The sequence below is a fragment of the Lucilia cuprina genome, chromosome 5, assembly GCF_022045245.1.
Source record: "Lucilia cuprina isolate Lc7/37 chromosome 5, ASM2204524v1, whole genome shotgun sequence".
NCBI lineage: Eukaryota > Metazoa > Arthropoda > Insecta > Diptera > Calliphoridae > Lucilia > Lucilia cuprina.
The window spans coordinates 17,749,315-17,765,013 of record NC_060953.1 but is presented as its reverse complement, the minus strand read 5'-3'; the positions used below and the strand labels follow the sequence as shown (position 1 = coordinate 17,765,013).

The 15,699-nt window shown below is 33.6% G+C and overlaps 1 protein-coding gene across 1 annotated transcript in view; it reads left to right on the top strand.

Moving 5' to 3' along the window:
* The first annotated feature begins 10,189 nt into the window (after window positions 1-10,189).
* Window positions 10,190-15,699, top strand: part of LOC111677119 (facilitated trehalose transporter Tret1) — a 70,280-nt gene continuing 64,770 nt past the window's right edge. The window contains exon 1 of the mRNA XM_046951681.1: window positions 10,190-10,420. The gene's annotated coding sequence lies outside the window, so the exon portion shown is untranslated. The remainder of the gene's footprint in view (window positions 10,421-15,699) is intronic.

Here is a 15,699-nt window from a genome sequence, read left to right as displayed (position 1 = left end):
AAAATCTTCTTCCCCTTATATCAAGTTTATACGCCCTTTCATTGCCGATTATTACCGAATGGTCTGGTAGCCAAGAGTAATCTGTTTTGGTCCAATACCTTATTGTCCAATAACGTATTGGCAATACGGTCTTGTTCCACCTATATATGTTTGGATCTTGTGTATCCACCATAATGCTAATCTAGGACTTATACATTCTGAGCAATCGTCTCGTCTTAGTCTCGTTGGCCGTATAGCACTTTCTCACATACATATGTATTTAATGTTGAACGGTCACTATATCATTTTATAGCTTTCTTCTCTATACATCAAGTTTATACGCCCTTTCATTGCCGAATATCCCGGAGTGATGCGGTTATGGCTGAAGTTTAATACGATCTTGGATTTAATCTTATGAACTGTTATGTTGTTTTTGTAAAAGCTGAAAATATACAATAATCTAGTTCGGCAGTTTTACATCAATGTCCAAAAATTGTGCTATTTCAACTGGATGTGTCCATTAATTCATTGGACAAAATGAAGTAGGTTTGGCTAAGCAATTGAATACGTTTTGGGTGTTATGATAACCTTAACCACATGCAAGAAATTTGTTTTATGCGGCAGGATTTCATCTGTGTTTGCTTTAGGGACTGGGCGACTTTCAAATACGACATTCAAGCGGTATCCTGCAACTGCGGAATTAATGGCGTCTCTATGAGTGTCGTTTAAAGCTGCCGTATACGAGAACTGATCTAATGGATCCTGCACATATCTGCGTATGTTCTTCTTTTCGTATATACGAAGATCCTTCCTTACATTCCTGGAAGGTTCTATCTAACTGTATGATGTGAATGTTGAGATGACTCCTACGACATTACAAATGAAACTGTTTAGATCTCTTCTCTGTACATCAAGTTCATTCAATGCATAGCTTACCACTGAAAGAGTATTCAGTTATGGCTCTCCTACGGTGATATGGTGATATTGACCTAGATCCTATGTTCAGTATAAACAGGAATTCTTGTATTTCTTGGGAAAAACTGACATCTGTTTTAGTTGATATTCAGATATCTCCAGGGTCTCTTCGCCCCCCAGTATAACTAATTTGGATCCTTGCTGTTATAAGTCCTTCATTAGTTAAGGTCATAAGAAGACTTGGAAGATCAGAAAAATAACGTAAAAAATACATTTTTTCGACCACTGCGTCTATGTATTAGATAGGTTAGTTTAGGTTGATATGTGTATGTATACTACATCAAATCCGAGAAATATACTAAAGGCCTAGGGAACTGAATAAATTATTTTTCAGTATTCAGAAACTCAGTTTCCTGAACATTATTCCTAAGAATCTGTGTTAGTCAGGAATGTTATTTCCTGAAAAGAAATTGCTCCAGAGTTTCACTGACCTCTCCACATGTTCTACATACATACGTCTGAATCCGCACGTCCAATTTTGCATAGATGTGCTCGTAATCCTGTGTGTCCACTCAGAATACGTACCATCATACTAACTTCAGACTTGCTCATTTTCTACCCACTGTTCCATTGTTGCAAGAGGCCTTATGGCATTCTCTCACCCATATTTTTAGTTAAGCTTTTGTTGCGTCGAATGGTTATACGTTTGTCAAGTTAACTGCCTCGAGCTCCCTTCCCTTAAAAACTAATACTTTTGTCCTTTCGTTACCGACTCTACTGATACCCATATAATTTGTCCCCCAATGTAGAGCCATCCGTATAACTGGTATAACTGGTATTTGCGCTAATGTTCGCTTGACCCAGACATTCTATCTGGGATTAGCGTTTCCGACATATTCTGTGTCTGGTATAAGATCAATCACGTCCGATGATTGTATATAACCTTCTAATGTGTCTTGTATATATTGATGATTTGTCCTATAACCCCTTTTGACCAGTTCAAAGAGCAGTTTTGCTGTAAATATGTTTCTATATATAAATTCCATAAATGTTCATATTTTTAACTTAAAATACAGAGTTTGTTTTGCCCAACACTGTATGGCGTACACCAATAACATCACATCACCCTGATGAAGGGTAAACAATGATGAAAAGTATGATGGACCAAGTTCATAACCTTTTAATGTACATTTTTATTTTGTATATTAATCAAAAAATTATTTTTTTTTTTTTTTGGGTTTTGATTAGGATGGCGGTGCATCAAGCACTCATATTGCCAGGTTATCACACGTTTGTCCAGAGAAAACCCCACCAACCGACCTATACCTTCATATAGGAAGTTGGAGCATCCGGACTTGATTTCATCAAAAGTATTAATGGTCTCCACCAGTATATATTTGAGTTTAAATGGTCTCCACCAGGTTATATCGTGAGTATTTTATGGTCTCCACCAGTTAAAAACGTTTGAGTATTCTATGGTCTCCACCAATAAAACATAACCTCACTTGAGGTAAAACGAAAGCACGAGGTTAATGTAGACAACATGTAACTTTGAACAGTTACATGAAGTAATACATTACACCAGTGCGAGCGAGACGCAAAACTGTCGAAAGCCAGGCAACAAACACAAGCCTGAACGCGTTTAAGAAATAATCACGATGACGCGAGAGTTGTTCCCCAACTCAGACCTGAATTGCGACTGATCAAAAAATTAGATCACATTTTTATGATACGACACACCTTTTCTTTCCACATGTTTCATTTTACTCAGTAAATCAAAAAAGCAATACTGAAGCAGCATCTTAGATACAAGTACGCATTGACCAACGTAATTGATGAGACAATTATATTAATAAAATAACACTGAAAACAATAGAAAATTATACAATTTAACCTTTTTTAACTACATACAATGAGAAGAAGATTGGATATAGTATTTCCATATACGCATTAGTTGTTTGGTCCAATTGTCGTAGTGAATTTCGACATAAATTGAAATTTACTTGTATATGAATATTACCTTTATGAAAAAACAGAGATTTTAAATGGAGCATGAAAATTGCGTTTGTTTTACGTGGGTGCATCTAGAAGAAAATACTAAATTTATGTAGTAAGATTATTTTCTTAATAAACACTTTTCCACAAAGTTATAATCTCTGATTTATATACGTATGTATTTATCTATTCCCACAGATGTTTTCAAAAGCTAAACAATATCTCATTGATATCTCCGTATACTTTGAACTGGTCCACACTAGGATACTTTTGTTGAGAAACTTTTTTCCTTAATGTCCACATATAGAAACTTTTGTTTCAGAAACGACCCAGCAGTTCGACAAAGAGTCAATGCATACGAAAAAGACAGTAATTTCCACTAATAGTTACCCACCTGGATGATTGTAATTCGTATGTTTTGGGTCATTCGTCACGAATGTACCCTTTGTAATCGAGAATGAAGACAGTCGTCACTTTAGTGTCCCATTTGTAAGCGGGAGCGGAAACAGTCGTCTCTTTACTGTCCTCAAGTAACCTAAAGATTATACTCTTAAAAGTTGTTTTTTGTTGTACTTCCGAAAGTAGTTATTTTACCCATCTTTTGGAAAAATTATTATTACTTTCTACTAATATGCCACCATCTGGTTGATTAATATCTTACCGCCTGGCTGACTCCAATTCGCATGTTTTTGGTCTTTCGTCACAAATAAACTCTTTGTAATCGAGAATGAAGACAGTCGACACTTTAGTGTCCCCTTTGTAAGCGAGAGCGAAGGCAATCGTCTCTTTACTATCTCTTTGTAGGGTGTAGAGTGACGATTGACTTCCTTGTAGGACAAGCCCATGTTAAAATGGTCGCTCACCTAGGTAGTCAGGTGGCTAGGGGCCACCACAAGTGTTAGGTTAAGTGGTCAGTTCGGGACTGTCCCGCCGAACTGCTGGGTACGTATCAGTTACATTTATTTGTTGTTGTACAAATGAGAAGAATAACAAAATAAAACAAGTTTCCGAGTATGGGAAACTCCGTACCGCTAGAGAGATGAATGATATTCTATCTCTCTTACGCAAAATTAAAAGTTTCCCAAAAAAAGTTTCCTAGTGTGGACCGGCAGTTTGTGACATACATATGTAGATCTGATAACATATGTCAAAGTCATTCAGTGTTATGTTGATTTTGAAGAGATCAAGTCTTGGTGTCAAATTTTTGGCCAATTCATTTAAAATCCTCAAATAGAATGCCTCCTCAAATTCACCACCCTTCCTTCACACGCACACACAGGTAAAATGATCTGTCAAAATGTTGTGTAGAAAAGTTATGTGGGATCGTCTTAAGTAGTTTGTATTCAAATTCAATTTAAATCTGCTTAGGTCGTAAAACTTCTGTTAGAAGTTTACTCTACAAAGGGGCGGAAAATACGACTAAAGAACATGAAAATTTTGGTATCCTACTGTCACCAATTAGTACCTTCGTTCGGTGGAGTAGCACCGGCTCACATATGAGTGTAATTGGTGCAAACAATGCCAAGATCAATAGTATTTCTTGCACTGAGAAACTGTAAAAATTCTTTCGTCACTAAGAGTATGTTTTAAGACTCGGACATAATTATTAAGATCAGAGGTACCTCTATTCTGCCGGGACTAAAAACTAGTGATGACACAGTTTACAGAGATGCCTTAGTTTTCACAAGCCAATATTCTCAGCTTAACAAAGATTTCTTTGACATACTGGTATCGAATGGTTGCTTTTCGAATCGGTCATCACTAACTTGTTGACTAAATGTTGCATAATAGATTTTGAATATCCATCGCGTTAAACGTAACTCAGACTTAGACTATAGAAAAGTATAGAATTAACACGTTAGTGTCTCCGTTTGAAAAGTGGTACTAAATGTCTTGCAAGAATATATCTAGTCGGCCATCTCGATATATCTAAACTCTTGCGAACTACTTTGCAGGAGAACAAAAGTAAAAAAAGTCCAGTTGGCCCGTTTATAGACATTTTACTTGGAATGATTTTACATGGGGTCTAGAGAACCATATAATATGATACCACGGGAACGGGTGGTCCGTTCAGTTCGCTAGATTGACGAACAATCTTTGCTGAGCAGCCACAGAAATAATATAATTCCCTAGAGTATAGTGTTTATACTGGCCTTAACATTACTACTGATCTATTGTCCAGTCCAAGGACACCTAGCAATACAGTGTATGTCCAATATTACCAATAGAGGACCCCATTTATAAGCATTTCACGAATACGGCACGTACTATAATTTAGGGACCCAGATAGCTTCTGATTTTGCAGATACATACAACCTATGCTGAGTAACCACATAAACAATACAATTCCCAGGAGTAGAGTGTCTATACTGTGCACCGAGCAATGCAGTGTATCATACTCAGTATTAACAATAAAGGGCTCCGTTTGTAAGCAGGTCACGAACCCAGAAAGACTCTTATTTCCCAGATCCATTGAGTAACTATACAATTGACTATTTAGTAAAAGTTTCAGTCATTACGCTAGCCTAACATGCCATCAACCTACAACTATTAAATCAGCTGATTTAACGATAGCGTATGATCATCTTCAGTTATAACTGTGGATTCCGAAAGTGGAATCCCAGACATTGTTAGTGGTTCTCATTCTAGCACTATTAAAGTTATATTTGTTGGTTTAAAGTCTACCTTAAGCCCAGACATAAATTTTTTAAGCAATAGCCTTTCTCCGAGGTTTATGTTTAAAGCTCAGTTTTCTCATGACTCTCAGGTATAAACTGTTTCCCTTAGCATCAATCGAGAAGAAAAACTCATCTAATTTAAGATTTTGTAAAGTCTGAACTACTGCTAACACGCTTTATATATTCATGCTGCGTAAAGTCGCCAAGATAACATACTAATTTTTCAAGCGGAGTATTCGCAGACTGATCATGTTTTCCAGAGGATTGCTTTCTATTTAATATATTTTACAGAACTATATCTTATCTTTAACAACTACTTATAATCCTTGCTGAGGTCTGGGGGCCAATTCAATAATATATAAGCTTAAGCTCTTGATAGACGTGCGAATTTCATATTAAGAATAATGCGTGGGTATAATGAAAAAATACTTTAGAACTAGTTGGCAAAATGGGACTTATAGAAATCTAAATTCTTAACTTTAGCATTGTAGTGGAAAAATTTAAACTGTTCCCAAAAATATGGGAGTGCAAGTTAAATAACCAGATCCACAAAGACAATAAAAAACAAGTAGGAAAGTATAGTCGCGCATGGCCGACCATGAGTATATTTTTAAAATTTTTATTTTTTATAAAGAAACTTTTATGTTGAATATTACCGTAATTTCAAAATATTTAAGCAATTTATTGATAAAAAGAACTAAAATTTCAAAATGAGGTTTTATATAGGTCAAATATGGGCCGATCCTCGGTAAATTTGGGAAAAGGATATATTTTTAAATAACAGTAAGTTTTGTTCAGTTTCATTGCGATACAAATGGTTACAAGTCAATTTTAGACGTTTAATACATTTTTTGAAGGGGGGTTTGTATAGGGGCTAGGGTCAAATAAGAGCCGATCCTTACGAAAATCTGCAGTGTCATTTATACTTATACAAAACTTATTTGTGCCAATTTTTAGAGAGATAATAGAATATTTGACGTAATTATGGCATAAAAAGTTCAAATCGGGAGGTACGGTTGTATGGGGGCTAGGTGAAATAATGGACCGATTTTCATTTTCAATAGGCTTCGTCCCTGTGCCAAAAAACAAGCTTGGTCTAAATTTCATCAAATTATCTTGAAAATTGCCGCCTGTACCTTGCGCACAAGGTTTACATGTACTGCCAGCCAGCCAGCCGGACAGACGGACGGACGGACGGACATGTCTTAATCGACTCAAAAAATGATTCTGAATCGATCGGTATACTTTAAGGTGGGTATTGGGCCAATAATTTTGTATGTTACAAACATCAGCACAAACGTATAATACCCTACCCACTATAGTGGTGTAGGGTATAATAAACGTCCCATTATTTGGTTACTTTAACTTTTTTAACAAAGTTCATACTTTTGGCAGCAAAATAAATATTTATTTCCAATTATATGCGTAGTTAATAATTGTGCATCTACACATACATTATTATTATTATTATTCCCAAGTCTAATTACTTTCCAATCCACCCACGCCTGACGAATTGTGTACTGTGCATGAATTTTAATAATATTCTACACGTACGTAGAAAAAAGCACGTTGTCAGAAAGCACAACTTTTATGCAATGTGTCCTTGGTGAAGGACAAATTAAGTAAAAGTATTAAACAAAAGAGAGATGCTGAATTTTAACATAAAACTTAACATTTGTTTACTTACTGCTGCAAAAAGGATGCTGCGTATAAAATAAAAGAGAGCAAAGAATTGTGTAGAAAATTATTGAGTTAATAATAAAAATGTGTGCGTGTGTGTTTAAATTAAATTATTTCAAGAAATACGGGTCTTTTTTGGTTTTGTTTAATTTTTTTCAATTTATTAAATTTGTTAATAAGACTATAATGTAGAAATAGCTCATCATCAACAGTAAGACTACCGCCAACTGAACCCCTCTCCACAAACTGACGATAACAGCGCTGGAGAAAATCCATGAAATAAAATTAATAAAATATTGAAAAGAAGAAAATATATTAAATTTAAGTATGTTAATGAGTGACAGATTCACCAACGCACAGACTCCAACTGATGACACTATAAGTACGAAATTTTGATATTAAGGAGGGATTAAATGAAAATAGTTTATGGGAGGGAAAATGATAAAGTATTTTTTTTAACATTCAATTCGTACAACCTTTACCTAGGGGCGGAAAATACAACTAAAGAATGATATTTCCCTGTAATGCATTATGCGATCCACAAGTCAATCGACTGTGTATTCTTCAGGAGATCTTTGGGATCTACATCAATAGAACAATGAAACATAATGATACCTTTGATACCCTATTGTCACCAATTAGTACCTTCGCCATCCACTTTACTCGGTTAATTAGTTTGATTAAAGCAGATATCGCACTTTATTCTAACGATCAAGTCTGCCGGGACTATAAATTGGTGATGATCAAATTTATCGTATGCCTTTACTTGCCCTGGGGTCGAGAGAACCACATAATTTGGTGGTACTACGGGAACGGGTGTTCCGCAGGGCAGAATTAAGAACTTTTTCTTGTCCTGCTTATTGATGAGATCCCTTTCGGGAGTATGTCTACATTTCGGGATGTTCGATGCCGTTGCCGAAACAACAGATACCCCACAGAGGAGTGACTGCGGGACTAAGTGTTGGAAATGAATTCATGCTAAGTGTATACGTAAAAGGATGGATGTAGGTGTAATTGGATCTCACCCGCCCGTTTACCCTGAGTGAGTGTGTCGAATGAATAAGAAGTGTCAGTAGTTACAGGTATGTTCGGGAAAAACCAGATTTACCACAATGTGCACTCTGTAAGTAAGAACCAAGTCCTCGGCTTATTTAATGGACTCGTATTTCGGTCTAGGTGTTGTTGCCGACTCAACACTCGCCAACTCATCTGCTTGTAAAGGAATGTGAAGTTAAGCAATGGGGCTGCAATAGGTACTTGGCCAAAGTACTTTTACATGGACCAGTAGAACCACGTATAAAAATTGCCACCTGGGTATAAGTGGCGAGTCATCAAAGAAGCTTACCCTGTGGATGAAAAAGACCACTAAGAAATAAATCCGACTCCGGGTGTTAAAATCAACTCTATATCTCCATTTAAAAATTAGTATTATATCTTGTTTAAGTGAGTTATTCATATTTAATTCATTTCCCGAAGTTTTAAAGGTCTTGGACAGAATGGAACTAGAATGGCAAGAAAGGGAACTATATCATAAAATATCATACTCCTTACGATAGATTGAGAAAGCTCGATAAAAGCAGTCTCCCAGACAATTAGCTTTGAAACCCTGCCACACCCTATTAAACGCCATTGATGAATGATATAATTTTTCGAAAGGAGAAATAACAGGGAACTATTTTGGTACATTTTCTTTTGATCTTAATTGAATGAGAATCTGCATATAAGAGACGACTTTTTCGTCCATCAAATGGTACTTTTTAAAAGGCTGTTTAAATAAGAATTTGTTTAATGAATCTTATTGGTATCATTTTTTGAAATTTACTTTCTTAAAACTTTTAGCTCTCATATAAAGTCCTATTTACTTTAACGTTTATAAAAGCCGTGATACACGGTTGTCAGATCTTACAACGTTGTCAGTAAAATCTTCAGAAAATGTCTAACAATCATCTAAACTTACAATTTTTTCATTTGCAACGTTGTCAGAAAAATCATTACCTAAAATATTGCAAGACCAAATTTGTAAGTTGACAGTATTATTAGACATTTTCTGTACGTTTTACTGTCAACGTTGTAAGATCTAACTATCGTGTATACATAGCATAACTGTATAAAGTCTCTAACAAATTTCTTAAGAATCGGTACATAATCCATGACCCTATACCCATATTTGATTCCATCTTAAAGAAAATCACAAAAGATTTGACATAACAAATGTATCACTCTTTCGACATCTGAACAGTTAAGTCTATAATTGACTCAAGTCCAAATAAAATATCCATTTCTGACTAATACCATGATGTATATAGTTGCATTTGATTTCGCTTAGCGAAGTAAACCGGGCACTCAACCATTTCACTTGAAAGTAAAGTCAGAAAAAAGAACATTTTTTACGCTGCACACACTGATATAAACAACTGAAATCTCATGTTTTGACTGCTGTTATTCTTCAGTCACTTTCAATCACTACGGATTATTTTCATGTTGTTGTTGCAGTTGTTACTGCTGCTGCTGGTGCTGGTACTGTTGGTGCTGTTGCTGTTATTTACTGATTGAACGAAATGTTAATAATACTACTTCGAGTGAGTGAACGAGTGTGTAAAATTGGCTGTGCTTATTAACTCGGACTGTTGTCTGACGTTCTGAGAGTGTTTGTGGGGTTTGTTATTGTATTATAATTATTCTGATATCGTCGTTGTCGTCGCTGTTGTAGTCGGACATAGTTTGTGTTTTAAACTACAACGCCCGCTATATCAGAATATCATGAACAGTCTTTAAAACGTATTCGTGACGCGCGGTCCATTTACAAGAAACCAAAAAAAAAAAGAAAATAACTTCTTCCTAAAGCGTCCCTTTAACAATTTGTTTTACTTTCTAATCATTAAGAAAAAGGACTTTTTTTGGGAAACTTATAACAAAAGTCCTTAAGAAAATTTGAAATATTAATTTGTTATATAAAGTTTTTTTTTGTGTAAAATTTTGTATATAATTTGTGCGTTTTTGCGCGTATTTCTATTTAAACAAAGTTGTTTGTTTTGTTGTAAATATTTTTTTTAAATTCCTTGTGTAAATTGTGTTGCCATTGTCAAGGTTTTGAAGAAAGAAAGAAAAACAAAAACTTAAAAATTTTATATAAATTACGCTCTGAATTTTGGTTACATCTTTCGTAAAAAAAGGTGAGTTTTTGTGTTTGTTTTTTAGATGCAATTTTTATAAATTGCATATTGTTTGTGGTTTTTGCTCTATAATTTGTAACGGTTTATTATTGACAGCACAGTGTTTAATTTTGTCATTAAATTAAAAACAACAACAAAAATGACAATACTTTGTTGCAATGGAAAAAATTCATTTAAAATTGGAATGTTTTTTTTACACAAAAAGTTAATTAGTTGTTTTTTTTTTTTTTTTTTTGTCTAAAGTTAAAACAAAACAACGTAAATAATGAGTAATTTGAAAAAAAAGAATATTAAAGTGAAATTTTTTCAATTATCGAATGATTCTCATGAAAAATTTAAATTTTCTTTACAATTTATCTTCGATATGCTGAATCAAAGGTTTATATAAAAAAAATAATTATAAATAAAGTTCTTGTCCGATATTTTGTTTCTGAAATATAGTGATAACTCAGAATCTTAAATTTTAAGCAAAAGTCTCGTAAAAGTTTTATAAATTAAATTTTTAAATTTTGTTTTCTGCTTTTTTGGCTTTTAAAAGTATTCTTTAACTGAGACATCTTTCTGTCCAACTTTTAAAAATCTTTAACGCCCACTATTTAGATGTGAAAATGCTATATATTTCAATAAATAGCAATGACCTATTTGCCTCAAAAAATATCTACAAGTTAAGGTTTGTTTATATTTTATAGACATAATAAATTTTAAACAATAAATGTCAGAGTAAATGGATCCAATTAGAAATACATTATATACAGGGCCAAAGAAAACTAAATAGGCACAAAAATAGTCTTATATTCAGATGAAGTTGATCAAATTATACATTCGAATTTTTGTTAAAAAAAATACTAGTTCTTAATATGTTTTCGGAGAAGTTTAGGTTAGGTTTATAGAAGAATGTATACTACAACAAATCAGGCTACTGTCGGGCCTATTGCCTTGAGAAGTGTTGAGGAGTATTATTTTCGGATTAAAATCCCTTTCAAGATACTAAGTTCTAAATTTAACGAATACAGTGACAGTGTTAAAGAAAGTTACTGTCCTCTTCACATGATCTACATTCGTTTGAATCCGCACAAGTCATCATAAGAACACGAAATTTGTTAGCAATTTGTCGGTATAGGATTTATACAGTCCTTTAATCCGTACGTCAAATTTTGTATAGATGTAGTCGTAATTCTGTGTGTCATATTAACATTAGACTTGAGAAGATTTCTTATTTTGCTCTCATCAGGTCACGCCATAGGATCTTTGTGGTTCTAACCACCGCAGATATTTTAAATTGAGCTTTAGTTGGGTTGAATGATTTTGCGTTCGTCAGGTTGACTGCCTTCCCTTTAAAGCTATTACCTTCGCCCTTTCGTTGTCCACTACTTTCAAGAGGTCTAGTAACTACCCATATGATGAATGTCGAGTGCTTTAAACCTGCAGTGTTGGCATATTTCACGGAGGTATTTTTCAACCATTGAGTGAGCTTTTTTGCGATTCACCACCGCCTTGCCCCATTGTGCTTCGTACACGCCGGTGGCAGTATACGTGAACTTTGCTCAATTACTCGAGTTATCCAATCTCTTGTCATAGTAGCCCCTTTGGGGAATAACAGGTCTTCTGAGATAAGCTCAATCTACCCCGAACAAAGAAGAAGGCAGTCACTGATTAAAGCCGATAGAAGAGGCGAACTCAACATCAGGTGAAAAGACTCTAGTGATGCTATTAGCAATGCCATGTTCCCATTTGATGTAAAATTTTTTTACTATCCAATACGGTCTTAGATTTAATTCTATCACTTGATATCGCTAAAAATTGTCTACTGGCTGTCGGTAAATATATAAAGCCCTGTGGACGTCATATTTATTCTAGAGAAAACTATAATAAAGGGCACTTCACAAGTCTAATGAAAAAGTTAAATGGTATTAAGCTGGAGATCCACACTAGTTAGGGAACTGCCTATTTTGTTAGAACTTACAATCCAGCTGAGTATGTTACAATACAGCTCAGCAAATACATATTAATAGAAATAATGTATGTCAAACATTAAATTTCCAGGGCCATACGAATAAACTTTATCTTACCGTTATTTTTTATACCACCGAATTTGTTTATGATTGTTTTCAAAATCACTGTAAAAATTATAATTTTAAACGATATCGGTAAATTGTTATCTAACGATTTATTTGAAAAATATTGGTCCTCTCTCAACTTTAACCCGCTCAGAATTTCTTTTTGAGTATATTAAGAATCACTTTTAGTCAATTTTATTGAAAAAAAATTAAAATTGGTTCATTATTTCGTCTATATTCCATACAATCTGTACCACCCGAATAGGTCATACGAGCTGGTAAAGATTTTAAATGTTATTGTATCTCTTGGAAAAACTTAGTTTTATATGTATTAGACTAAATAATATTAAAGATTTTTTAAAGATCGGAATTCATTTGACTCTAGCTCCTATACAAGTTTGCCTTCAGAAAATTACTTGTTGATCAAAATTCACCTATTAACATTAATATCTGCATAAATAACTTCAATGTAAATCCCTCTACCTAATTTTATAATGATCTATATCCTGCAACACTTATTGGAGTTAATGATCTAAGTACTTAGATCATTAATTGCAAATTTGAGTACTGTGTGTGGTCCATACCTGTATATATGTTATACAAGCATGGACCATTATAATTTTTAGTCAACAATATGCTTAATAACCTGAATTACATAGAACCATCTTGTAGACCGTGTACTTCCATGTATGGATTGCGTAGTTCTCACTTAGCACTTCGTTAAATATATCTAGGATGCTAGATGCTAGGGATTCTAGTTCTTGAGTTATTTCAATTATTTACCTTTCTAAATCTAAGAACCTCTTTAAGACCATTGTAATATTAGGTTAGTTTGATATACATAGTTCAGCCAGTAAATTCGGTTTGGCTACTACTGACTTCTAGTTCTCTATTTCTTAGTTTGGTCTGCACTATATAGTCTTATATATAGACTGATGTATATTCTTGACTACTGACTGGTGCATATTAATGAGTGTATACTTATCTATATTTTTGACTGCAGATTGTTCTATAGCCTTAACTATATACTGTTCTATAGTCTAAACTATAGTCTATTCTATAGTCTTGACTATAGACAGGTCTATTGTACTGACTATTGACTGGTCGATATTTCTAAATATAGTGGTCTGTAATCTTGATTGTTGACTGGTCTATAGTCTAAATTAGTTCTCCTTTCGTTTGGCTTACTACCATACGATTTGTGTGGTCCTAAACAAATGTCTGAATTTAAAAATACGCATATGTTTACGTTACCTTTAATATAGCCAATTTTAGACATTTACAAATAGCTGACTGTGATCTAGATATACATACACGTTCCATCTTCAAGCTTAGAGACATTTGTATAACAGCAGATTCCCTTGAGTTTTTGCTTTGATTTTCCACTTGGTCATGACCAAATTTTAACATTCAGTAATAGCTTGGATTTCCGCTTGGTTGTGATCAGGAAGACCATGATGTATATCCTCATACACGTTTAATACACTTTATATCGTCTAGTTTAGAGCCATTCGTATAACAGCAGATTCCCTTGAATGTTTGCTCTTATGTTACACTTGGCCATGACCCTATTTTAACATTCAGTAATAGCTCGGATTTCCGCCAGGTTGTGATCTGGAAAACTATGATGTATATCCTCATACACGTTCTTCCTTCCAGCTTAGAGCCATTCGTATAACATCATATACCCTCGAATGTTAGCTATAAAGATCCATTCCTCTTAATGATCATGGCCCTCTTAATGGGATCAAAGTTTTGCAATTTCCAACAGAGCAAAATATCTAGTCTACACTGGCTTTATATAACAATCGTTTAATATATGTTGAGAAACTTTATAACACAAAAGGCGTTTTTGAAACTCTACAAATAAGTTTTAATAAAAAAAGTGCTTCCTCTCCTTGATTCTTGGGAATCATCATTTGAGAAAGCAAAAATTTAGGGGACCAATTTCAATTCCTTACCCTTTTGAGAAAGAAATGTGAAAAGTCTTATTTAAGTAAAATAAAATATAAGTTGGGGCCTTTTGCATTTTAACTAACAATGTACAATCAAATAAATTTCTTTTAAACTTTTAACGGATGTTAAAAACATTTACTTTGTCGCAAATAAAACCATTAAATTGCTAATTTCGCTATTACACATATAAAAAGAAAATCTTATTGTTTAATTAACTACTTTATGACATAAAAATTAATTAATTAATAAGTTGTACTCTTAAACTAAAATCTTGATAAATTCTAAAAAAAAAACATTTAAAAACTTTTTAAAACACAATAAGGGAAAAGTACAGTGCTTGCAACTAATGCGTGAACAACTACTAAAATCGCATTCCAATCTTAACTTTTAAAAGTTCAATCAAATGACAAATAAATAAATTACCCAAAAGATAAGGGAAACCTTTTCACTTTATCAATATTAATCTTGCACTTAAAAATTAAAAGAAAATAATTTTTGGTAGTTGTATTTTATTTGCCTTTAAAAAAATAAATATAAATAAAACTCAATATTAAACAAAAATTTAAAAAGTAAGATAAGTCTTATTAATATAGTTCATTTCATAATTATTTATGATGAATAAATCAATATTGAAATACAAGTTATTATTATCTATATATATAAAATTCTAACGTTACTGACTGACTGACTGACTGACTGATTGACTGATTCATCATCGCACAGCCTAAACGGTTAAAGCTTAAGAGCTGAAATTTGGACAGGGGGTTGGTCTCCCACCAAATAGATCCACTAAGACGGGATAAAAACGGGTAAAATCGGTAACCTCATATCTCCTAAACTAGAAAAGATACAAAAATAGTTTAAAGCTTATCGTCGTTCATTTAAAAAATAAGCGGACAGGTGTCTGGTACTTTTTTCAATTTCGGCCCCTTTAGGGAATAAACGGGTAAAAACTGTATTTTGGTACTTTTTTTGCACCCCATGTATCTTTTAAACCAGTGAACATTCAAACAATATTTTTGACTCCTTCATAACTTGACGAAAAAATAAAAATATAAATTTAGTACTTTTTGGTTATTCGGATGTTTAAGGGGTGAAAATTGTACCTATTTTTTGGTACTTTTTTCATAAAACATTGATTTTGGTTTATTAACTTATACATATAAATACGTAATAACGGGCTCCCACTACGATGTTGCAACATTTTGGAATAGAATTTTTATTTCGTTAATGAAATTAAGCATGTAGAGCCCGGAGTAAATGAAA